Source organism: Strongylocentrotus purpuratus, unplaced genomic scaffold (assembly GCF_000002235.5).
Source record: "Strongylocentrotus purpuratus isolate Spur 01 unplaced genomic scaffold, Spur_5.0 spur5_contig_844, whole genome shotgun sequence".
NCBI classification, from domain to species: Eukaryota; Metazoa; Echinodermata; class Echinoidea; order Camarodonta; family Strongylocentrotidae; genus Strongylocentrotus; species Strongylocentrotus purpuratus.
Window position 1 is genome coordinate 2,516,565 of NW_022145551.1, and position 26,061 is coordinate 2,542,625.

Genomic DNA, 26,061 nt, shown 5'->3' on the forward strand with positions numbered 1-26,061 from the left:
TCCTCGTTGATAAGGTCATATCAATATATTGGTATCTACCCCCCCCCCCCCCTCGTCCGGATGCCCCTACGACTTCAGTGCCCCCTCCCTCATAACTGAAACCACGCTACGCCTCTGTCTTTGGCCGTAAGAGAAGACATACAATCATGAACTCTCAAGTTTCAAAACTGTTTAGCCATCTTGTCACCTCAACCTAAAATAAAAAATCACTTTATGTAAGAAGTTTCCGCTTGTACCCATAACACTGTGGTGGTGAATAGTTGTAAGAGTGCGTTTGGTAGGTCGGGAGAGGGACGTTTCAAGCTGAAAGTTGAGAATTGTAAGTGAATTAAAATCACTCGAAACATGGGTCACAACGACATTTACCTGTAAAGGATTCTGGGATAAGCAATTTAAATACTTCTGAAATTATTCTATCCAATTCTTTGTCATGTAGATCCAATGTTTTAATACATTTTTTGTTTTTTAATAAAAAAATTATAAAAAAAAAAGATATTTGATATAGCACCTTTTCCTTGCAGTTACAAAGCGCTGCACACCACTCCATAATGTTTGGGTCACTTAAACCAAAAGTACATGTACATGATGTATGAGGAGTAATCTTTGTTGTTTGTCAGAAAGCTTACCATTTCAATTATTGCACCAGTGTACTCGTAAATATCAATATGTAAATTACGATTCCTGAGGGTTCAAAACAATATGAATGCGTTTCTAAGTTATTACTCTTTCTTCACAAGTTGCAAAAGTATCAATCTGCCCCCCCCCACACACACACACACACACACACACACACACACACACACACACACACGCACACATACATTTTAAAGTTTATAGGCAAACAACGAGTTTCTCATGAAAAATGTGTGTGATTCGTCAAGATTCGAAGATTTGGCGATTTTCAAGACACATTCTGCTAGTGTATATAATGTAATAATGTTTAGCTGAAATAATGGCAAACATTCATTCTTGTCAATTAACAACTGTAATTCAGGGAGACGAATCGTTAACGTTATTTCTCATGTTCCATGTCTTCCTTTCGTCAGCAGCTGAAATCAAGCGAAATTACAATTTGGAAAGTGTTATCATGTACAAAAATATGCAAGTGAAATCAACGAGGCACCTGTCGAATGCTGCTTTCTGACGACTCTGAGTTTGACGTAATCAACGACTTGTGAAAGGAAAGCCATTCAAAACATATCCGTGCCACCCTCAGATGATAATTAATTAACTTATGATTAGTATCATTGAGTTGAGATAGAAAAGTAAAGTAAGCTTTCCTTGATATTGACAAATCAAACTGATCTGGAAGACAGCTTCAAGTGGCGTGATGAAGGGGGATCTGTGAGGGGATACGTGGGGAACACTCCCTCCTTTCAATGAGTTTTTAATGAAGCGGCAACAAGTATACAACAGCATTTCCATTTGTTTTGAGATTTCCTATAAACGACATAGCTAAAAATGTAATCTTACACCACTTTAGGTTCTAAGAAAATCAGAAATGAATAATTAGATGTTTCATTTACATCTTATTGTTTTGCTAGTTGTTGTTTATTATCTACACCTTTCGGCACACTGGGTAAAATAGAAAGGGGAGAAACAAATAATTGGTGTGAAAAATATTCAACTACATTGTTGAGGGCGTTTGTAAACTTATCTTTGTTGAATGGCCCTTTGTAAAGGTACAGGTATGAGTAAAGATATACAATTTTAAAAGGATTCAAACCTTTGCCCCTCATCTTCAACACCCCGGACTATGCCATTTGTCTGGATGAAAGGCTGACAACAAATCACGGCTCACATCTTGTCGCCACGCGGCTGAAATTAGCGACTTAATCTTGCCAATTTGGATTTCTATATCTGCTCGCGGTGATAATGAAAACTAGCGCTGACTTCAGCAAGGGGGAAGACTGAAGAAGGAATGAGAAGGGTGTAGGACTGTTATCAAACTTGTTGAAAGTGCACTTGTAGGTTCGAACTAATTCAATGACTTCCGCTCCATGTCACTGTTGATTTGGGAGAGGGCTCACCGGTAGGGGCGCATGTAAATATACGTTTCCCGCTGGAGCATATTCCTGGTTTCCGCCCTGACAACAAAATATGGGGAGAAGCCCGGGATGGGGTGGGGTGGGTCGAGAAGAGAGGAGGGGAGGGGGAGAGTCGTAGTATTGGATGAGTATTTATGGTATCCACCTTGGAGAAAAAATATGGAGAGAAGCCCGGGATGGAATGGGTAGAGAAGATGGGGGTGGGGGGGGAACAGGGTCCGAATATTGGAGGAATATTCCTGGTTTCCGCCCTGACAAAATATATGGGGAGAAGACCTGGATGGGGTGGGGTGGGTGGAGAAGAGAGGTGTGAGGGGGGAGAGTCGTAGTATTGGATGAATATTCATGGTATCCGCCTTGCAAAAAGTATGGGGAGAGGCCAGGGTAGGGTGGGTCGAGAAAGGGGCAAAACTTAGTCAGACTATTGGAGGAATATTCTTTGTTCCCGTCCTGAGAAAATATGGTGAGAAGCCGTAGGTAGGGTGGGTCCAGAAGAGGGGGGGGGGGGGGTAAAACAGAGTCAGAATATTGGAGGAATATATTCCTGGTTCCCGCCCTGAGAAAATATGAGGAGAATCCCAAAGTGGGGTAGGTCGAGAATGGAGGTGGGGAGAAGGGGTTAACAAAAAGTGATTTAGAATATTGGAGGAAGAAATTCTACTAATTGACGGATAGAACTTATATACAAGTGGGAATGTGGGCAAGATCTTATATTAGAATAAAACGGAAATGTGAAGAAAGATTTGTACATGTATAGAAAGTAGAGAGAGGGGGAGAGAGATTTAGACAGGAAAGAGAAGAGAGGAGAGGGAGAGGGAGAGAGAGAGAGAGAGAGAGAGAGAGAGAGAGAGAGAGAGAGAGAGGGGGAACTATATAGGCAGTTACTATCAAATGAGAACCAAAAAACAATTACCCCACTTTATCTGGATCTTAGAAACTAAATCATTACAATGCAATAACTTTCATTTTGTTTTCCTTCAAATGATTAATGGTGCCCTTAATTTAAATTCAGGTACATGTACATTGGCATGATTATTAAAGTCAACGTCATAACATATAAAACGAGGATAATAAGAAATTTATTTCAAAAGAAAAGGAAAGTTGAATAAGTGTTAAACAAGTTATAAAACTTATAAAATGCAGCTAACATGGGTTAAGGCTCTTTTCATGAGACAGCACCTGTTTGTTTTCATCTGTTGCTAACTCTTACCGTTTTCCGATTTGTGCAGGTTTGGTTTTATTCCTCTCGGGTAAACCGCCCTAGGAGGCCTAACCGGCAAACTTCCTCCTTGCCCTTCAACCAGTAAGCATATAGGACGGATTGCATTAGTCTAAATTGATTACAAATCAGAATTAGTGCTAATTCAAAGGCCTTTGCATCGGCTCCAGTTTGAATCTTATTGAGAAATCGAAGGGGGAGGTTTTAAATTTCGCGTTGATTAAATACATCCATATGGCCATGATGGTTGTGCCAGCTCGTATAAAGGGAGAGGGGAGGTGTTTGGGTCATTACTCATCGTCTTTCATTGCATGTGGACTAAAACCTGGATTTAATAGTAGCTTCCTCCAATTAATCACTACTTTCGAGAAAATACTAAGCTGATCCTAATATTATATTCGTAATGTTTGAAAGGCATCGTATTTCCTCTATAGCTTTTATCTGGCCCGTTAAGCTACAGTGAGGTACGAATCATATTATTTCATTTATTGCTATGTTTCCAAGATTTTTGACAAAACATTTCATCAACTTGTTTATGAAACGACAGAAGAATTGTAAAATAACCAAATAGTCAATTCTTCCCTACATCTCAAATAATTAGGATATTAAATCATGGCAGTTCAAAATTAATGTTCATATAAGAATAAACATGTTTCAGCCATGGTACAAGATGATCGAGAGAGGGCATCCCTCTAAATAAATGTCCAGAGCCATAACATACACATACTTTGGCCGACGCTGGCACTGAAAGAAACGCATGCAGGCTTCGGCAGTCTCCCCCCCCCCCCCCGAAAAAAGAGAACAAATTGACAGCAAAGAGAGCAGGAACGTGTGGTGTGAAAAAAGAGCGAATCTGTAATTATATTGACAAAATAGGCTAATTTTGCTAAACGGGAAAACATATGTAACGTAGAGGGAAAAGTAAATGGTTGAAAACGTTTTAAAATAAGGAAACGACCCTACCCCTGTCGCCTCACTTCTTTATGTTCCAGACCAAAGCCCCCGAACATGCCCCTCGTCGGTCATTGTCCCTTCACTAGGGACTTTTAGAATCGCACCAAGACAATAGGTCTATGCTACGATCGACGTCCTTTTAATGCACTGCCTTGAATGGACGTCACACGTATCAGTCCACGCAAATCTAAAAGTCCCTATTGACTAGACCTACGCCCGAACCCCTGGCCAACATTAGGACAATCACCTTATAGGCTCACAGTCCGAATGTTTTAATGTGACCTTAAAATAACTTTCACAAAAAAGGACGTCTTGCGACTAAATAATGATCTCGAGACAAGGGTTTTAAACGCTTTTTAATAGCCCTCCATGTGATACTTACTTTGTCATCATTAGCCACGTTGACATGAAACATACGCACATTCCTTTCATAAGTTCCTCTCTTAATCGGTTGTTTTCTTTATAGAACATTTATCAAAACGACGGCGAGCCTTTGGTACTTTTTTCTTGTAGTAGCAGCCAATATAACAAAGTAGTATTTTCACTAACGTCATTATTCTCGTTATCTTCGTCATCCCTACCCTTATCATTTCTTTGAATTTGAAAATGAATTTTTCCGTCGACATTCGTTTAATTTTTTTTTCTTAATAAAAATGTCTAAACGTAAATCTTAAATATTGTTTTTCGTGTTTTGAGACACCACTCTCTCTCGAGAGGAATGGTGCACAACAAGATGTTTCTTTAAAAACTGTTTTATGAGCCATTAATAATCCAGGAAAAGATTATAATCAATAGCACCGATGGGAGGCGTACACCTACAATAATATGCAATGGTATTCAAGATTTCAAGTTCATTGTTTGACTGTTTGCAAGAATTCTAAACGTCCCAATTGTCATTTTATCTCTGACATATCAGGAAGTATTTTTGTTGGTCATTATCATGTCTGGGTTTTGCTGGTTAGTCTGGGTTTGTTTTTATTTATAGATTGATATATTCGTTCGTTTCATATCGTGATTGAATGGATGACTTTTGAACAGCATCTGGGTTTGTTCTTTGCGTGGTGAGCGGATGGGTTTATCCAGAACTATTGCTATTGCTTGAACTGAGTGTAAAGAAAAACAAAAAAGGCAAATATCGATCATGTCCTTGCAGCTCAGTAGTAATTTGTCTCTTATATCATACATGTATTCCGTTCAGTCTACTAATTTGAGGGTAAGGCCCCCCCCCCCCCCCCTTTCCATGGCAATATGGTACTTTTTTTCTATGTACACATGTCACCGAAATTATCTGATATATAGGCCTAGTTCTCATGAAATTGCATGTATTCTAGTATTTCTAGAGATAGCGTACTTTGACTTTCACAGTGCATGAATATGTTACTGCAGTGTTTAACATTTTAAAATCTGCACTTTCATCAAGTTTAGTCTGGCGACAAGGATCAATGACTTTTCCCTCTCAATATAAACGATTTAGTCTTGACTTAAGAAATATTAGACTATTAACCATACAGTGATAATTTATTTCTGTATATGGAACAGAGTGATAGGTTAGTCTACATATTCCAGACTCGGTCAACTCACTTTCATTGATTGGGTTAAAATGTATACTCGCCTTGACGTGAAACTAATTGTCATCACCATATTCCACGAGAACGGGAAATCTAGAACAACTTAGATCTACATGACCTATTTTCGCGTTAGAAACGAGACAAATATGGGATGAAAACGAGCGAAAACAACGTCCCAACAAATCGAGTGAGATATCATCGGTAGGATTGTCGATAAAACGACTGCTCTTTTAGCAGATGCCCTTGACCATGGTGTTAACCGGTATCTGCGAATCTCTGACTTTAATCTGCAAGAAATGTCGAAGATTTCCCGCGGGGTACGACGACAGCACTCGGGTGCATGGCTAGAGCGGTGTTCACATGGCAGAATATGTAACGATTATTCTTCAAGCGTCATGTGAGCTGTCCATACGGTTTGGTTATCTCAATAATCATATCAAACACGGCTTATCATATCATATTTCATGAATAAAGAAGCGTGGTTACGATTCAACTTGATGAGAATAATAATGAATATCATTTATAAAGCGCTGTACTTGCTACAACCGACTAAATTACTGACATTATTATTGTTATATCACCGGTCACTGTTTCAATTACTATTCCACACACTTTAATAATAATACAGTCATAATAATAGTGGGTTCTTGTATAGCGCTCATGTCAGTCAGATTTGACCCTCCTGGCGCTCCCTTTGTAGAATTCCAGGAACGCTTAACGCAAAGCTTAGCACTTGAGTTTTGCGATTGATTGGACATAGTAATCAATGCAATCAATCGCAAAATTCAATCGTATGATCAAATGCTAAGCTTCGTTTTACGGGCCCGATGTAGTAACTTTTTTACGGGCGCACACAGTCATGCTAATCCAATCACATTGACCTTCGCATCCTATCGAATACCCATTTGGCACCTGGGTAGAAATGAGCAATGAATATAAAAAAATGCCTTGCTCAATGACATAAGTGCAGTGGCGGGGTTCGAACCATGAATCATTTGATCCATAGTACCGTGATGTATCCACTAGACTACGATATCTCTACAACTACGATAGGAAATATCTACTTGGCGGCCTATTTCTAGAATATTGGCATGGCACATGACACTGGATGGACAGCGGATGATTTAAATACAACTTTATCAAAAAGAAGGGACATTTCGTTGTGAGCACACGCGATACACGTCTTAAATCCATTATCACCCATCCTCACGCATTAATTCTAACTTCAATCTGAGCTGATATACCCGTTCATACAACTCTTATATCATATTTGACAATATTATTCATGACTAGTTAACGGATAATAAACGGGATAAACGGCACTCATTTCGCGCGTTGATTGCCATTTTGTTTACCAATGAAAAATGCCCTATATCCCAGCCTTTTAGACGAGACCGATACCAGACAGATACCAGACCGATAAAGACCAAACATACAAAGGAATCATAATTGTTATATACTGCGAAAAACCGAGAAATGTGTCGGTAATCATGTCGCTTCAAAGTCGGACGAATGTACAACGTGAAGGTGTGATAAAGATATAGAATATTACAGTCCGTGCTTTGATTTGTTTTTCTTTCTTTAACACAAAAACGATTTATACGAACATTCATTTTGGGCATGTTTATCATACAAATGCAGGTTTTTCAGAATATATTTTCGAATTTTAATATAGGCCTTCTATACACATGAGAAAGTGCAAAGACAAGGCGTTGCACTTTTTTCGTCTTACAAGATCACGTGATTATATCATATCAATCATTGAGTCATCCCACTATCTATTTTTCGTGATTTAAACCAAAATATTTATTTATGGGATGAAAAGGTTCAAGGATATTCTCCTCTTTTTACGATATTTGTTTTGTACCGGTGATTAAGGCGGTGAAATCGAAAATATGTCGGTAGAATTTATGAGTAATGACAAATATCACAAAAGTGACATGGAAGAGAAAGATACAATATTGGAAAAAGTTTTGGCAACTCTGGATGAACAATTTATGTCATTCCTGCAATCTGATATCCAAAAAAATACATGATATTGGGCCAAATTCAAAATTGACAAATTGAAGGTAGTCTATCAATAAATGAAGGTTTAATACTTATGAAAAGGGGGTTAATTCAACAAGGACATTTTTTACAAAACAAGTTAGGATAATATTTTTTAGATAAACAACCTGCATTCTTTGTCTGTCCGTTAGGAAGAACACAAACGAGTAAAGAGAAATGTATGAAGACGAATTACGAAGGATTTCGAATTTGTTTCTTGACCTGAATATACTTCAAACTTCTCCAAGGAAACTATTATCACCCAATCTGTACTTTTTTTCTCTCCTTGATCCCACCTACTCATCTTGGCGTTGGGTTTCTTTTCAGGAATAGAAAACGGAAATCAAGTGTAACATATAGTAATAACAAGCCCTCAGATATCAGATATAGGTTCTGGAGGAGGCGAGATTTCTAAAATAGATTACTTTGTACGTCTTCATCGAAACATCAATTACAAAGTCGCTTCACCCTCTTCATGTCTTAAGAAATAAAAGGGTAATATTTATTTCAGGTTATGCATCTTTTTTATATCTTCCTTTTTGTTAATTTTCTTATTTCTCTACTAATTAGCAACTTGTGAACAAAATCTTTTATAATATGTTATCCCCATATACTCTCACCCATCCTCCATTCCTTTCCTCTCTCTCTGTCCTCCCCCTCCTCTGTTATCTGAGTCTCTTCATTTCTTTATGTCCTCTCAATGTTCTTCCTTTTCTGTAACCCCCCTTCTTTTCTCTTTTCTCTTTCTCTTTTCTCTTTCTCTCTCTCTCTCTCTCTCATTCTCTCTTTTGTTCTACCTTTATTTCACTTTCTGTCTCTTTCTTTCTCTCTCTATATATGTTCTCTCTCTCTCTCTCTCTCTCTCTCTCTCTCTCTCTCTCTCTTTCTCTCTCTCTCTCTCTCTCTCTCTCTCTCTCTCTCTCTCTCTCTCAACTATTCCACCTCACTCCCCTAACCCCTTCCCTGTACTTTTCAATCGCAGTACAATGTCAGTCATCGTTTCTTTCTTTACAATCCACAACAACTTTTCCGCTTCCGTTTCATAACCTAACACAAATGAAAAGAAACTTTTAAATCCCACACCCGGCCTGCGGGAGGAAAAGAGCATTCTTGGATGTGTGTTTCTTGAACAAATAAACCATAAAAGAGAAATCATCTTCCGATGCTAAATCCAGATAGCGATTATCATCGATGGCGATGTTTTCTTTATCAACGTTGACAATTCAATTAACTTTCACCGAAAGAAGGGGGAAAAGAGAATCGGCGACGCATATTTGGTCAAACCCGTCCGCCCACCTGAGATGGAGCTCAGACAGTCACGAGCAAAGTCGCGAAACGGGGACAAGGAGGCGAAACTATTTGTCTTGGTCTGTTTCTCAAAAGCAAACCTATGTCTTAGATGTGGTTCAGCCCGTAATGCGTCACAATCCCTTTCAAAATAAATGCTAAGGCGAGATATTTCAAGGAGGGTTGTTCCGCCGAGATGACGGGAGATTCGGAGATGGATTTTACGGATGATCTCTTCGCGAGATATCTCTTGATATCAAACGGTGCGAGTCCCCCACTCATATTACTACCACGACAAACAACCATAGTACACTCCCTGTTCCCCTTTTCATTCCTTTTATGACATCACAATGCATTTACCTCCTTCTTCCTGAGCTCGGCGTGACCCGTTCACATATAGCCAGCTTAAACCTTCCTCAGCACAACGCAGCGCATCACTGCACCCTCATATGGCGCCCTCGGTCATAGCACGTAACATGGACGCCGAAATTGGCCTTACTTGCAGTGTCGCATAGTACAAACTGGGTGAGTTTTGCAATAAAATGCCTTCTCCAAAGCCACCCATGAGGAGATAGGAGGGGGCTGGCAGAGAGTAGTCAAAGTTCGAGTGACCCTGATACACACGTTGGCTTAGCTTTGTTGAAATAAGTTTTGACACGAATAGCTTCATAATCAAAAGTTCCTGCTTTAGCTTTTGGAGCCATTCCTGACGGAATGTTGATAGAAAAACACCTATGTCTCCCACGGGATGGACATTTAATTTTTGAATTTTTAACGATTGCGGGGGGGAATGAAAAATTGTCTTTTTCAACGATATAAGCGATATATACGACTACATCAACATTCCGATAGAGGATTAATGCAGTCACCATGGTTAATACGGTTGCCATGGATACCATAGTGTAGATCCTCATCATCTTTTTCTCTTTAATCGATCTCGTCCATTTTCTTCCAATAACTATACCATCGTCCACCCCTTCTTTTTTTAATTTTCTTTATTTTTGTGTTTGTTCGCTTTTGTTTTGTTGTTACCGTGTTTTTGTCTTTTTTGAAGCACTTTATAATCAAATGTAAAGCATAAATTGTATTACTTTTGTTTGAAGCCATATGGGCGTTAACACCTTCGTTCTAACACAGAGTTAACGCTCTACTGCTTCCAATACAAATGAATTTCTAATGCCCCATCTACAGTTAGAAAGTGGTTTGCAAAACGTGGAATGGACAAGTTGCATAGCTAACTACAGGTTTGTATGAGAAGATGAAGTTTTTTTTTTGTAAAATCGTAATTAGAAAGTCATATATCATTTTCTTAGATTAAATAAAAAGTTAATAGATACTCCTGCATATTTCTTTGGCACACATGCATAAAGAATTCAGTATGTTTACATTTAGATATTGAAGTTCAATTGAACACTCTTGAAAGAAAGAACATGCCATACATGTTTGAACAATAGACGAAGAAATGAATCGAAACATCAAACAATAATCTGGATTAATTGATTCTATAATATTCAATATAATTAGATAAGTTATTTACATTTCAGTTAAAGGTGGAGATACGAAGGAGGAAAAGGGGAAAGTTCTCTGAATAAAAATGTGACAGGGATAACTTGGCAAAACGAATGCGAAACACCACACGCGAAAAACAAGGAATACCAATAATTATTGAGATTTTGTATGAATTGTAAAAAAGGGAAGAAAGGAAAATAAAGAAAAGATAAGGAGATAAGAGAAGTGGGGGAGGGGGCGGAGATGAGAGGTAAGAGGAGGGCAATGGGATGAGAGAGCTGGGGAGAGAGAAGTGGCGAGAGGGGGAGGTGGATGGGGGGAGAGGGAAAGAGAGAGAGGGAGAGAGAGAGAGAGAGAGAGAGAGAGCAAGGGTAGGATAAAGAGAAGAAAAGAAGAGAGAAAGTGGGTCTATTCCATCTCTCTCTTTACACCAGTCTGTTCACAGCCTCGGAGACGGGAGTGTGCGGGCTTGTAACCGTAGCTCGGCCCGACCCCACCAACAAAAGCTACCGATGTCCCTTTGCGCTGTCTCTTAAATCCATCATTATTGCAACGAGGCGATATATGTTTCAATTTCTCTCAATTGTTTTGCATGACGTTTTCAAAACCACTCGTGCTAACCCTTAAAGCACGCTGCAATTTGGGGGGGTTGTGACTTTATTGATCCCCAAAACACTTGTTTATTTTGCAGATCAGTGCGTGTATCACATCTTATTCGTTTTTAAGCATTCTAGATTGCCAAGTGTTGCAGCTGTCTTTAAATTTCAACTTGTTTATTTTATATTCAGTGTTTTGTTATGAATGAACATGAGAAATAAAATACGCAACTGTTACGCAGGATTGTTTTGAACGGATCGCGTTACCGGAAAATATGCATGGATTAAACAAAATAATCGCATTGGCGCCATAATCGTTTTCCCCAATTCCTTTATCTTATATGATGAAGAGTATTATTTATTCCGAAGTCAAACTTATCACACTTTACAAAAGAAATGTATAGAAATATGTTCAATATTTTCAAACTTAACGCTTCATTTCACTGCTTAGGGCAATTGTATGTAGTAGCTGTGGGACATTTCCATTTTCCAACGCTTTACTACTAAACTGAGATTAATTTGGAGGTCGACGCTATATGACAAGTGAATATTTGTTATCTTAAATTATAGCATGTGGGCCTGTATTGGAAGGTACGATTTAAATTATCGACATTGGTCTTGAAAGTTGTCGAATTGTATATTAATTGGGCTGAGACGCCAAACGAAAAAACCCATTAAAAACACCATGCTAAATGTTGTCACCGCTGTTTTTTGATAAAAAAGATTATTTGAACTTCATTAAGAAAATAAGAATTAAGATCTAAATAAAAGCAGTGATTTCACAGGAATCGAATGCCATTTTTATATACAACAGTACAATCTTAATAAAGGCTTTAAAAAAAATGATTTCTCGACATGTATTTCAAAAATATATAGACTAGAATTGAATGTGAAATCAATTTTTACACATAAATTGGCAACAAGTAGATGAGATGGAGCATCTTTCTGTAAACGTGGTAAAATCCGGTCCTGTACATTTCAGCTCCATCTCAAGATCGTAGCAACAAGAACTGCAATATTCGAGAGAAAAACACTTGCACGGTAGATCATTTTGTAGGTATATTTATCCGTCATTATCTTTCTCCAGAATCATGGATTTAGCTCATGCTGCAATCATAATTAAAAACATTTAGGTCAGTCAGGAACCCCATGACTTTTACAAGCCTGTCTGATTATCAAGATATTTATGATTGGAATTTTAATCAAAAATTTCAAAAACCGTTTCCTAACGTTATTTATAACACTACAGTCAATTGGGGAAATTAATATGGAGAAACCGGTCACTCAAAGATTTTTTTTTTTTTACTTCTTGATCATTTTGAAGCGCAATTGGTTTAGGGCTTCAATATCAAACCATATCACAGACATTGATATCACGTAGGGCCATGAATCTCAGATTTAATATTGCTAAACGATGCCTTTAAAGGAATTTGTTATCTTATTTTTGATTTGGGTCATCTTTCTCTGATCATACTCTGACACCGTGTAAGTACAATTTTTACAAGTTTTCGTCACCCTCAAGGCTCGAGCAACGCCAATGGATCCAAACGACCGACAGAGCACGGCAGACAGGACAGGAGACAAATAAACAAACAATTGACAAGATAGATGGGAGGAACAAGATCGGACTGCTTTGATCAGAGTTTGAGATGAAACACTCGCCAGTGAAACAAGGAATATTGACCGCTAGGGATAGCTGGCCCTCATATCGTCCCACGCGGCTACATTTATGTGGTGTTTGCACCAATTTCATGACCTTAGAATATAAGTGCATTTAGATGTGACTCATTTGGGAATGTTTAACCCAAACATTAAATAATTTCAAATGATCTAAACATGGTGCCTCGAGAAGCAACTAGAGATTGTCATTTGTTTATGTTTAGGTACATAAGAAATTACGCCCATCGATAATTGGGGTACCTATGGTTTTATTCTTCTTCGTCTGTTTTCGTTTCTTTCGAAGCCGATCCGAAACTAACCTCGGCCAGACGTATCATCGGCTTGTCGACTTCCCGACTGAAATAAAACCTTTAATTGCTCTCAGTCGGCATACTAAACAATATCGAAGTGGGCGGCGAGGGGAGTTGGAACAACGGTAAACAACGATCGCTGGGGAAATATTGCCTTACAAAAAGCTTGTCATCTCTTCTCTTGTAAGTTGTCGGTGATTGCCGATCGGAGGTGATGATAGCCGACCGCCGATGGTCAACTCGTGCTAAGATCAGGAAGATGGAGGAAGATGTATGCCGTGGTATTGGAAGAGCATTGGTGGTGGTGGCGGTGATGGTGATGTTGGAGGTGACGGCGGTGGTGGTGGTGGTGGTGATGTTGGAGGTGGTGGTGATGGTGATGATTGTGCTGGGGGTGTTAAGGGTGGTGGTGGTAAGGGTGGTGGTTGCGGTGGTGGTTATGGTTGTGGTGGTGGTGGTATAGTGATGGTTGTAGTGGCGGCGGTGGTGTTGGAGTTAGTGGTGATGGCGGTGGTGGTGGTGAAGGTGTTGTCGGTCATGGTGGTCGTGGCGGGGTAGGTGGTGGTCGTGATGATGATGGAGATCAATGTTGGTGGTGATGGTGATAATGATGGGGATGTTTGTTTACACGGATTGTTGCAGATAATTATGATGGCAATGGTGGTTAACAGGAGTGGAGATGGGGGTATTCACAAATATTTAATGCAATTCAATTTAATTCAAATTGTATTGATTACAATCAAATTTTTTAAACATTGCAAAATAAATTTGAAGATGATAATGGTGGTGGTGATAGTGGTGTTGTTGAGGTTACTGTGGTGATGATGGTGATTAAATTGGTAGTGCTTGTGGTGACGATGGTGGTGGTGGTATAGTGAGGGTGGTGAGTCTGACAGTGATGGTGGATAAAGTGATGGCAATGGTCGTTACGATATTAAACATGGTTAACAAAAGACATGGTGGTGTTGTTAGGGACGACGGTGCACAGTAGTACCGATGATGGCGATAAATGGTAACATGGTGGTTTAAGTGGTGACAAACTTATTGACGGTGAAGAAAACGGTGATGTAAATGGTAAATAATAATAATAATAAAAACGTTACAAGCGCTTACCACCGAAGTCTCTAAGCGCTAAAAGTATACTCTCGCCCGATGAGGGACTTGAACCCGCGACCCTCTGATTAAAAGTCAGATGCTCTACCGACTGAGCTAACCGGGCTTCGGCGACGGTGACGGTGTTGGTGAAAATGCAGGAATTGAATTGATTTTTTTTTTTTTTACATATCTATCATACCAACGGATTAAAGTTTGGAAATTAGAAAATATTAACTGAGCAATATAATAAAAACACCATCAGAGGGCTGGAAATCTTTATACATTGGATGGTTACAACAGCACGCTTTTATCCATTCAAATTGATCACGTTGAAAGAAGATAAAACTCCCATTAGCAGTTTGGATTATAATTTGAGGATGGCATCTTGACAATCCACTGTGATGATAAACTATTAAAGAATCGGAGAATGAGGGCGCTATGTCAATTATCGTTGCTGTGGTTCATCGCGAGTGCATTATTTATTTTGAAGACAAGTTAATTACGGAATCAAAACAATTATTTAAGAAATAACAAATATGTAAGCAAGCCATATCAACTTTCTAATATCAAGAAAGTGGAATATGAGCAGTGAAACTTTGGTTCCTGTATGATAGATTAAGATACACTGTACGTTAATTAAACAGTGTTGATAGTGTGATAGATCCTACGTGTATACTTTCTCAGCTTTTGGATTTATTTATTCTATTGAAGAAGAGAGGACCTTTAACTTATTAATTTTAACAGCAGATATTGTTAGAATTTACATGCACGAAATCTGAAATTATGTCAGATTGAAAATCTTAAAGGTAATACAAAGTTTTGGGAAATTTTGAAAACGGGGTGGATAGTGATTCTTTACAATTTTGATATATTTGGATGTCGTCCCATGTGGATGTATTATAAGCACTAGAAAATTTAGCCTCTAAAACACTTCTGTTTTCGAGAAAAATTAAATACAAAAATTTACCGGTGCTCCCGGTAAATTTTGAAAAAGCGCCTACGGCCGTACAAAGGTAGCTGCGACCATGAAATTCTCAGAATATGTAGTTGTGATATATAATTTCCAAACGGGAAAAGCTAGTCGGTCGATTTTAGTCAAAAACATTGTTTCATAGCTTAATTAATATCTTGACCTTGAGAGGGAGCTATACAACATAAAGACTTTATTATTTACAATTTCATAACTTTAGACTCGATTTCAACTGCGACAACGATCAATGAATCTTGTAGGATCGCATATGCTAACAATATGTTAATTTGAACCAAATTCATGACCCCATACTAAAACTTTGTATTACCTTTAATTGTGTTTTTGTTAGCATGTCGAGCGGATGCATTTTTAAACATTCCAGTCCTCTTTTTATTCGTTTCAAATGATAGGCGGATAGATGGGGAAGGAGGGGGGCTTTCTCTAAAAAAATATTAAACAAAAAGCCCCCACATGATGTTCGTCGAAGGGTCGATCATGAGACCCACACGCACGGTCTATTTCCGACACGACACCTTCAAGAAAACAAGCGTGTTGATGCCCTTACGAGGTGAAACCAAACCTTGTTTGTGGGCCAGAAATTAGTCCCTTAGGACCAGGACCATGGCCATGACTTGGTCTAGGAACTCTCGGACCTCACAAATAGTGGAAGTTCTTAAAATGTCAAAAATAAAAAAGCATTGGCATTATAGACGAAGAATTGGGCTTAAAGAGGTCACTTGGTCAAGATGATTTTTATCACCTTTGGTTTGATCGCGGTCAAACTTGAATTCATCCAGGCGTTTTTAGACTTGACTCCACCAAGAGGTTTGTTTTTCAGCCTTCAATAATTATACTACCCTCGTTTCTCTCTTTCTCTCTCTCTGTCTCTGTCTCTCTCTCTCTCTCTCTCTCTCTCTCTCTCTCTCTCTCTCTCTCCGTCTCTCCCCATATCTGTGTGTATTTATCTCTCTGCCTTTCACTCTCTCTCCTTCTCCATATTTCCCACACCCCTCATTTGTAAAGCTCTTATTTGTTAAATAACCTTCACTGCAATTTTATTTAATTTTTCTTCTGTTTATCTTACATGTATATTAAGTCTAGGAAACGTTCGAGGAGTTTTTAGTGCCCCTAGCAAATCTATATTTGGGCTTCAATTACCTCTTTCTTTAGAAATTTGAGGCATTTATTGGCGGAATGATGTGTGGGCTTAGAAAATATCTTTTCTCAAGAAAAAGTGATGATCAATCGATCTAGTTCCATTATTAGCAAGAGCTCATATTTCGAAATGGTCCCTCATGAACAAACATGGATCAAAAAGGCATACTTACACAGTTTTCGACAAGGTGGATTTTTTTGTCGCACGGCTTTTTTTGGAGGGGAGAGGGGGGTGGGGGTGGTGGGGGGAGTACCAAAATCATAATTAATACGTGACGTTTACATTCCTCTCCTACTTGCTCGATATAGTTCAATGGCGAACAATTTAATCAATTAATTAAAAATTGGTCTTTGTTGTAATGTGATGTTTGTTCTTTTTGTGGGCGTAATGAATTGTAATAGGGAACAAATCAAACGGTATGAATTAGAATAACCTTACAATTTACATCGTCCTCATTTGTTTGTAAGGTTGCACTTGTCTTTAACATACCCACAACCTTGCATTGAATTTCGAATATTTTTTTTTTTACTTTTGTGAATATAATACAATAAATATATTTATATGACATTAGGTCCCTCGGGACACTCGATTCATCACTGATTACTCAGAAATAGACGAAAATGAGGACATAAAAACAGACTTTTGATGCAGGGTTTCTTGATGTCGGCAAGAAGTTGGTAGCAAAGGTTGCCGAGGACATCGATTATCAAAGGGTGGACATTCTTTTCTCTTGTCCATCCTTGTAGTTTGCATTCCGTAAGGGGTAATCATGGGGGAATAACTAACATCCATCATCTCAGCGCTGTCTCTCTCAGCCGGAGCTGTCCCGTGTGAGTTTGAGGGATACGGCCTGTTGCCTTTTCTAAGCCTCGCGCTTTTAGAGCCCCATTAACAACGATCGCCCCCTCGTGGAGGAGGGGAAAAGCAAGATGACTTTCATCGACAAACGAAAAGATGACAGAGAAGATGATGACTCACATCGGACAAAGGTTCTGGGAAAACTTTGTAAATGGGACGTAATATTGTATTTCATCTTTCTTTTTTTGTGGCACCTTTAATCCTATACCCGTTGCCGAGGTTTGCATTGCACGGGCAAACTATAAATCGATACGCATGAAAGTTACAATTATGAGGCCTATTATGCATTTTTTCTGCAAAGAATTTCATTTCATTTGTTTAAAGGCCCACTGCACTACTTGTAACTACTTGCGCCCTCTATATAACAAACAATGCCTAATCGGTGACCATTGGTCCCCCATGATCCTCTTTTCCTTATGTTAACTGAGAGCTGAGTTGATGAGATAACCACCTGTCCAGTGACCTTGCAGGGCGCTCTAATCCCTCCTGTAAACTACGGCAGATAAGCTTTAAACAAACTCATGTTATAAAATAGACCACAAATTTCACCTGGCAAAGTTCCCCCTTAAAGTCGTTGCGGGGTAAAGTGAATAAACGTACTGTTTGTAATTGTATCTTTATATTTGAATCGACAATGCCCGACAAGAAAAGGCCATCTCACAAGCACATTTGTCGTTTTTGTAAGCTGTTAGAATTTCATGTCTTTGCCCATCAGAAGGTGTAATAGGTAGGTGCATATGAATGGAATCTTTCCGAAAGTGAGGTACGGGGGCGCATGCTTTCGACCCACTACAATAAAGGGGTTTCCCCTTCTCTTGTTACACTCACTGCATAGAAACAGAACATACTATATTTTGTTGTTAATTAATTATAAAACTTATCAAAACAAATTAACAAAACATTTGATTCTAAATTTGTTAAAGAGGCTTTGTAAACGATTGTTTAAGAAATGTAACAATTTTCGTATCAGCAGGCTAAGGTCAAGCAAAATCGTTTGCCCGACCCAGATATCGAATCGCCCTTTGAGCTTTAGAGTCCAAATTCGTTTGAATTCCTAACAATTTTCTTTCTTTCTTTCAATTTTCATAGTTTTGTCGAACCACTGTCCATCAGCGCTACCTGGTTCTGACACCGCGGTCCCTGGTTGAATCCAAAACACGAATTTAGATCGAGTCCTTGACCTTAAAAGGGTCAACCTGGGGGATTTCCCTGGCCTGGGCTTTACAAGAACTAGAATAAGGGGCACGGGTAAACAGAGGTCATCTAAGGTCATCAATTTGGTATTTAAAGAAATACAAATTTAGAACGTATCAGCTCACACGGGAAAATACAAATAGTGATTGCTATTTGTGAAAACGTAAAACTACCATTTTGCTTTTTGTCCCCAGTTCAGCTAAAAACCAAGTCAATTTGTAAAACGTTGAATTTGATTGTCATTGGTTGCCTATGAAATCTGATAGGTAGATTGGAGAAATGTTTCGCATTGAGTTTACAAATGCATGTGGCAGGTGACTGGTTTAGGAGCTGAAAGGTTTAGTTAGGGTTGTCAAACTCTTTTGGTGATGTCTGCACGGTTTTAAAGGCATCTGGTCACACCGGCTTGATATTCAAGTGTTAAAGCTTATACCTGATTTTGTATTACCTGTTTATTTGTTTGCTTATTTATTTGTCGCTGTGTACTTCCTTTTAAGCGTGTATTAGCCTGGGCTGGCCCTTAAAGGGAGGCTTTACTACTTCAGCCAGAAGGGATTAGACCACACAGCGAGCCATCGAGGTCACTGTGACAGGTGGCTATCTCATTAACTCAGCTCTCATTTAACATAAGAAAAAGAGGATCATGGGGGACCAACAGGCACCGATTGGGGAAGTTTTCTATATAGAGGGAACAAGTAGCTACAAGTAGGACAGTGTGCCTTTAAACATCACCATCCAAATTATGGTTTAAATAGAAGGAACCCAAAATGGAGAACTGACGTTCATCGTCCTTAATCGTTAAGAGGGTATCCCATTTATCCCGGTATCACTGCGATTGTTGATGTTTTTTTGCAAGAAATTCAGATTTCAATTTTTGATACAAAATAAGTTAAAGTCTTCCTGTTATGATGAGGTCTTCCTTGCATGGTATAGGAGCCTTCCATTTTGAGAAAATCGAATACGAATCGAAGTGACGTCACACCTCGTGCAGCGCATGATTGCCAATTAACCTGTAGGAAATTCCACATATTTCTGTATTGGAAGGAATAAAATACCCCACTATTTTTATATTAATGCTACAATGTATTTCTACATAATTATCAATCAGTAATCTGCGAAAATAAAATGCAAATCTTTTTTTTTTTTGCAATTTCTTTCAAAATCCACTCTTTTTCAGGTCAGTATGCGGTGGTCTTTTGTCAAAGACACCGTACCTTAGTTTGATCCGTATTGGTTCCGTTATGTTATCTTGCCAAGTGATCTTCTGAAATTCAAACGTTCCATCAACAATATATGACCTCTTTCCGTATCAGACTTGTACCGTGCGCTGGGGTCAGGGGTATGGTTACCTTTATACCAACTATGGATTGAAAGATGGAAAATGAAAAGAGGGAGAGAAGCAGGGGCGTCTGTGACGTATCCACAGCTTAGCTTCAATAGGGGGCAAACATTTTAGCTATCTGTGATCCATTCATTTCCAGAAGTGAATGTCTTTTAAGAATTTTGTCATAACCTCGTGCGTTTCCATTTTTAATCTCACAATTGTGGAATTACAAAAGTATGATTCTCTAAATCCCCAGCTCAGTTGGTAGAGCAGTGGTCTCGAAATCCGGCGACCCGGGTTCGAAACCAAGTCGATGTGCTAGTGCCCTTTGGTAAGGCATTTATCCTCATTACCAGGTCTATCGGAGAGGACCTAAAGCCGTCGGTCCTCTGGTTGCTTTAAACAAGCATTAAAAATAACCACCAATACTTACTACTACTAAAGTGCCTGTTTTGTTTTTCCTGGTCGGAAATATGCCAAGAGGGGGCGGGGGGGGGGGCAAAGTGCCCCTTACCCTCCTTCGTTGACGCTAGTGTGGAGGAGAATTTCAAAACATTGAGTGGCCATGATGGTCGTTCCTGGGCTAGAGGAAATCTTGTCTGGGAGACCAGGTAGATGGAGAAAGATGAACAAGTGTCTATAGTCAATGATATCAGACATCAAGGATGTATGCATGGGTGGTGCAGGGTACTATTTATCAATGGCGCAGCTACCAGGGGCACCCAAGGGGGCATATGCCCTTTCGCTCGAATGGCCAAAATAGAATATGAACATGAAAGGGAAAGAGAGAGAGGGGGAAAGAGAAAGAGAAAGTTAGAGACAAAAATGGGGAATATACATGAAATACAAAAATTGTAGACCCTGTCCTTTTTCGGCTACCCATCTTGTTCTTGCTCATTTTGTTTTCTCACATTTCCCCCCATTTAATACCGGAGCCACCTCACCAACCATGACGTTAGTATCCCCTCAATGACTAGACACTCGCTACACCATTAATTGCTATTAAGCATTGTCTTTTGATCCGTTATGAATTCATTTTATATGATTTTATGGATGTGAAATCATGCTCTGTAGGAGAATAGGAAAACGTAAGTTTAAAAAATATAAAACGTTAACGTTCTGAAGATTTTTTTTTACTTTGTTGAATGGAGTGTGGATTTTATGAGACGTTTGGCGTAGAGTATATTCAAATATTTTTCATGTCGGGAAAAGTATACATAATCGCTATAATTATTAGTAATTAAAAGTATGTTGCAGTTTGTCTCGCCACCGTATCTAATAATTATGATCCAATTAATTTGTTTGTTTCTTTGCAATATTGTGTTAATATTGTGGTACCTTTTGGGCGACCCTGAATAATCAGTACATGCTGTAATAAAGCGTTGGACTTGATCTAATACAGATACTTGCGCAGAAGCAACATATTGCTATGTATGCGCAGACACGTGAGCACAGGAGATAGCTTAGCATTTTCGGGCACCTTTGCGCATAGTGCCGACAAAAAAAAAAATCTGTCATTATGTTGAAATAATTTGAGCAAAGCAAGAATGAAAAGTGAAAGCCCCCGTGGCTATACACTCCAAATCCTTCAAGCCGTGATTCAATAAATAAAATCAAAATATGATTTTGAAAACAGTTTCTACCTCTCTCTCTCTCTCTCTCTCTCTCTCCCTCTCTCTATCTCTCTCTCCCTCTCTCTCTCTTTCTCTCTCTCTCTCTCTCTCTCCCTCTCTCATTCACAATAGCCATCTGACTGCAGGTTTTCCAAGGTGCAGAGAGAAAGGATAACTTCCGCTCCATTTAGTACCCGTCATCCTTCTGATATATTATTTTGCCGTCTGCAATTTCAAATTCGTAAAGATTTTTCTTCTCTTCGCTTATCCTCGTCACCTTTTAGTTTTCACCATTTAGTATAACTCGACAGTTCAACAAATATTTGAATCTTGAGTAGTCAAAGTTGATTATATTATAAATGTAAATCAACTTGAATATATGTTTGTTAATTTGTTGCAAACAAATCAATAACATTCCTGTGCAGGGAAAAATATGGAGACAACTAAAATTAGTATATGATATTTTTTAAAAGAATTTATAGATATTAAAATTGAAATTGGGAACTTTTAAATTTGTGAATGATATTAACTCTATATGAATGAGATTCATTTGTCAGCATGCTCAGTTGTAAGATCATTCTTGAGAAGGTTTTTAAAATGTTAATGGATTCCATTTTCTTTTTCTTTCAGAAAGATCACCACGAAAAAGCTTAAATATTGACAGATAAAGATATGTCGAATGTTAACAAAGATGGGGGGATTAGAAGTATGGATGATCAAAGATAGATACGATGGGAGTGGGATATAGAGATTCCGAAGCAGAAAGTAAAGAAATACTCATTTCTGTGGAAACAATCTTTGTGTCATTGTAAAAATATGTATATAAAATGAGAAAAAAAAGGTAAAAAATATATGTGTTGAATGACAGATGAAACAAGTTGGAACTTTCTTTATGGTCATTATTTTAATCAAAAATTAAGTGTATACCGGTATGTTACGATTAGTCTGTCCGATTTCTTTCGGCGACGTTCTAGTAAAAAGCAGACGTTCTAGTGAAAAGCATATTAAATATGAACAAATACATTAAATGAATAAAATAAAGAACAAATCCTAAGGAGGGCGATCGACAGTGAGTTTAGAAAAGGGATGCAAAGTCGAAAATAAATTAAATTAAAATATAAAATGACATACATGTGACGAACACGATGCAGGGGGAGGTACAATAAGGAGGCGAGGAGTGTGAGGGTGGGGATGATACGACAATCAAGCATGAATTTCTAGCATTCTATATTAGCAATAGGAACTGTAGAACAAGTTAAAAGAGCACGACTGGGCAGGGGGTGGTGTACTCTCTGGTATGCCGCCGGGTCGGCCGGGCTGACGCCAGCAAGGACTTAGGTATGCATTGGCCCTTGTCGCGGCGGGTCTCAGCTTTCGTTCTCCTCAAAATATCTCCTGTTTGATTTCTATACCCCAAAAGAAGAGAGTTTCTACCTCTTTTTTGTTTTACTATGGAGGAATTAATAACAAACACCCTTCGATATGGCCACCTGCAAAGGAACCGGAATGGCGGAATTATTCTCCATATTTTCCAGGATCGTTCGATCATACTCATTTATAAGGCCCAGAGATAAAAGTAATGTATGGTCCTGTATAGGTTCTCTGTGTGATGCTAATAACAGTCGTGACAGCCTTGATGAAATCCACACCAGTAGATAATATTACATAGAAATGAGGAAAAAAATATGTCAATGGAATAGCCCGATAAGTTCTACCGCAAATGTATGATTTGTATTAATGTTTCACTTTTTGCCTGTTAAAGGTGCATTAATGTATTTCAGTATTAAACTTCTCTTTCTCGGTATGCTGCTGCAGTGGCGTAGCCTTTGTCCCACCAGTCATTCAAGGGGCACTAGTGTGGTGGGGGCGGCATGGCTAGGTAATGAAATGCGAGATGATGAGGGTATCAGATATCTACCCCCCCCCCTCTCCCTCTCTTCACATCTCTCACACACCTTTTATCTCTATTTCTCTCTCTCTCTCTCCCTTCCTCCCTCCCTCTCTATCTCGCTCTGCCTATATGTCTAGTCTCTCTCTCCTTCCATCCACCCCCTGTCTCTCTCTCTCTCTCTCGCTCTCTCTCTCGCTCTCTCTCTCTTTCCCTCTCTCTCTATTTGCACATGTCTCTCTCTCCCTCTCTATCTATCTACATGTATCTATCTATATCTCCCTCCATCTATCCCTTGTTCTCTCTGACTCTCTGTCTGTCTCTCTGCCTCTTTCTCTCTGTCTCTTTCTACTACTACTGGAAAAGCACCGGCTACTTCATGAGAACCGTCTGCCAACCGACTTTTCTTATCAGTGACCTACCTGTAATGAGCTCCCCCCCCCCCCTCACTCTACTTCAGGAAAGCTAGAGAGAAGAAGAAAGGGACAGATCAAGGCAACTTTAAAATAAAATGACCCAATCCCTCTCACACCCTCTCCTCCCAATAACTCCTTATTATCTCGTCTTTCACAGCCTCTTATCAACCTAATTAAACCATACCCCCTCCCCCGCCCCTACGAAAAAAGTGCCCCTCATGGGTTTTGTCCCACGCTACGCCCCTGCTCCTTACGCCTGACGCCCTTCACGCGAATGTCTACCAATATATCTGGTCTCTTCGTAGGGGGCACTCTCTCTGTTGACTCAATATCAAATGCTTATGTCTCCATGTTTTAGCAGACGACCATTTTACAAGGCTGGGCCACATTTTTCGGCGCCATTCTTGAGATAGTTTTACCTGATGCCCTGTTTAAACCAGCTTAAACTGGATTTTTAAATAAAGTCTGGTGCCATGTGTGGTTTTTCCTCAGGTCTTTATTAATATATGATAAAGGACGGTTGGGTGGAAAGAAGGAGATCGAAGACGCTGTGTATTCGGCCCTAATTTTGCCTCTGAAGGGTGGGTGACCTTTTGCTTGATTATCAACTTTTTGGTTTCTGGATTTTAAGAGGGAGAGATGATTGTGGGCAAAAACTTCTTATTACAATGACATCCATGGTTTGTACATCGTGTTATATTTAATAGAACCGTAGCGAAATTGTATAAGTTACGAACAAAATACAAAAAGACCACCAGTACCAGTAACGATCGCAACTACCCTAGGCAAGTTCAGTAGCCCTGTACGTCACCTATTGAAATGTGCGAAAATGACAATGAGGTATTACGTAATCAGAACATGAATTCTATGGGACACAAAATAGGCTTGTTTTTAAATATCAATATCATAGAAAACAAATATCGAGGGAAATATTTCCTGAGAACAAAAATACACATCAGATAATTCATCAAAATTAACACCGTGAATTCAAGCCATGAGCTTGCTTTGATACTTAGAAAGTAAAAATCATATTGTTTTGCAAATAATCATAATCAATTTACTAAACAGTTTCCTCGTCCTTTTCCTATTTTTTTTAGGAAGTGATTAATTTAGAGGCAAACTGAGCAACAACAAAGTCCAAAAAAGAAAGTTGTACAAACTGACAATTTTTCTCCCTGCTGACAAAGGGATATTTTCGGAAGAAAAGCGCTTCCATATGATCTGGTTGTCATCACCCTGTGTGCTAAGCTGCAATGAATAGAATACTTGTGGTTAAAATATCATATAACGACTTTTTTTTTCAAGTTATAATCACTCCATACACAAGATGTAATCTAAACGCTGAAACAATGGGGGAGCATACGGTAGCCTTAAAGTGAAAGTTTTCACTGTAAAGAATAACTTAATATTCGAAATGTGTGAGTAAAGTTGAACAAATTTTTACTTGTTTTTGTTGTGTATCTCATTCAAGGTTTTAGACGTTGTCAAACTTGAGCAATGATCATTCTAAATTTGTACTCAAAGTACAATGTTTCCTTTTTCATATTTTCCGTAATTTCAGAAAAAGAGTTTAACAAAATTATTGAATATTTTGGGGTATACTGTACAATTTTTTTTTTAATAGTATCTCGTTCAAGGATTAGAGCCTGTGCCAATTTGGGAAATGATTATGATATTCTTTTGTGAAATGTTTGCTTTCATTTTCATAAGTATTTCGAAAGAATACCATATATAACATATATATTTCAATTACATGTATTTATTTCATCATCATGTTTACGAGTTCGACAAATATTTTATCCACACCCGATGCTGGTGTTGATGCTGCGAATGATAATATGAAGATGACGCATCAAAATGTTTCCTTTCATTTTCGTAATGAAACACACAGTGTAAAATCTAAAAACAAAGATTGCATTTGTACGACGTCATATCATTTCAAATATCTTAAATTATATCCCGTCGTATCATGCTGGATGGATTTCAAGTCATTCTAGAGGTGGGATACTTTTCATTTGGATTTTATCTGATTTTTGTCATGAGGATAATTATTATCATTATGAAAGAAAGGAGTATGCATTGCCACGCCCTTGTATAATTGACAGTTATATTTAATAAAATAAGTGCTTGCGATTTCACCACAAATAATGGAAAATAAGTTTTGGGAATCGTTTGTTTTATTGGTAAAGAGACGGACAAAAGAAGAAAAGTCACAATATAGAGGCGGATCATGATTTTCGTTAATTTTTTTTTTCATCTTCAGGAATGGGGGGGGGGGGGAGGGTCAATATCTTTACAAACAAAGGGTAACCACCCCCCCCCCCCCCTGAGCGTTAACATACATTTTTTT

The 26,061-nt window shown here is 38.7% G+C and overlaps 1 non-coding gene across 1 annotated transcript; it reads right to left on the reverse strand.

Annotated features, from left to right (window-relative positions):
- Positions 1-14,343: 14,343 nt before the first annotated feature.
- Positions 14,344-14,416, reverse strand: TRNAK-UUU. Its single transcript has one exon. It is a non-coding gene; the product is annotated as a tRNA-Lys (tRNA).
- Between the last annotated feature and the right edge of the window lie 11,645 nt (positions 14,417-26,061).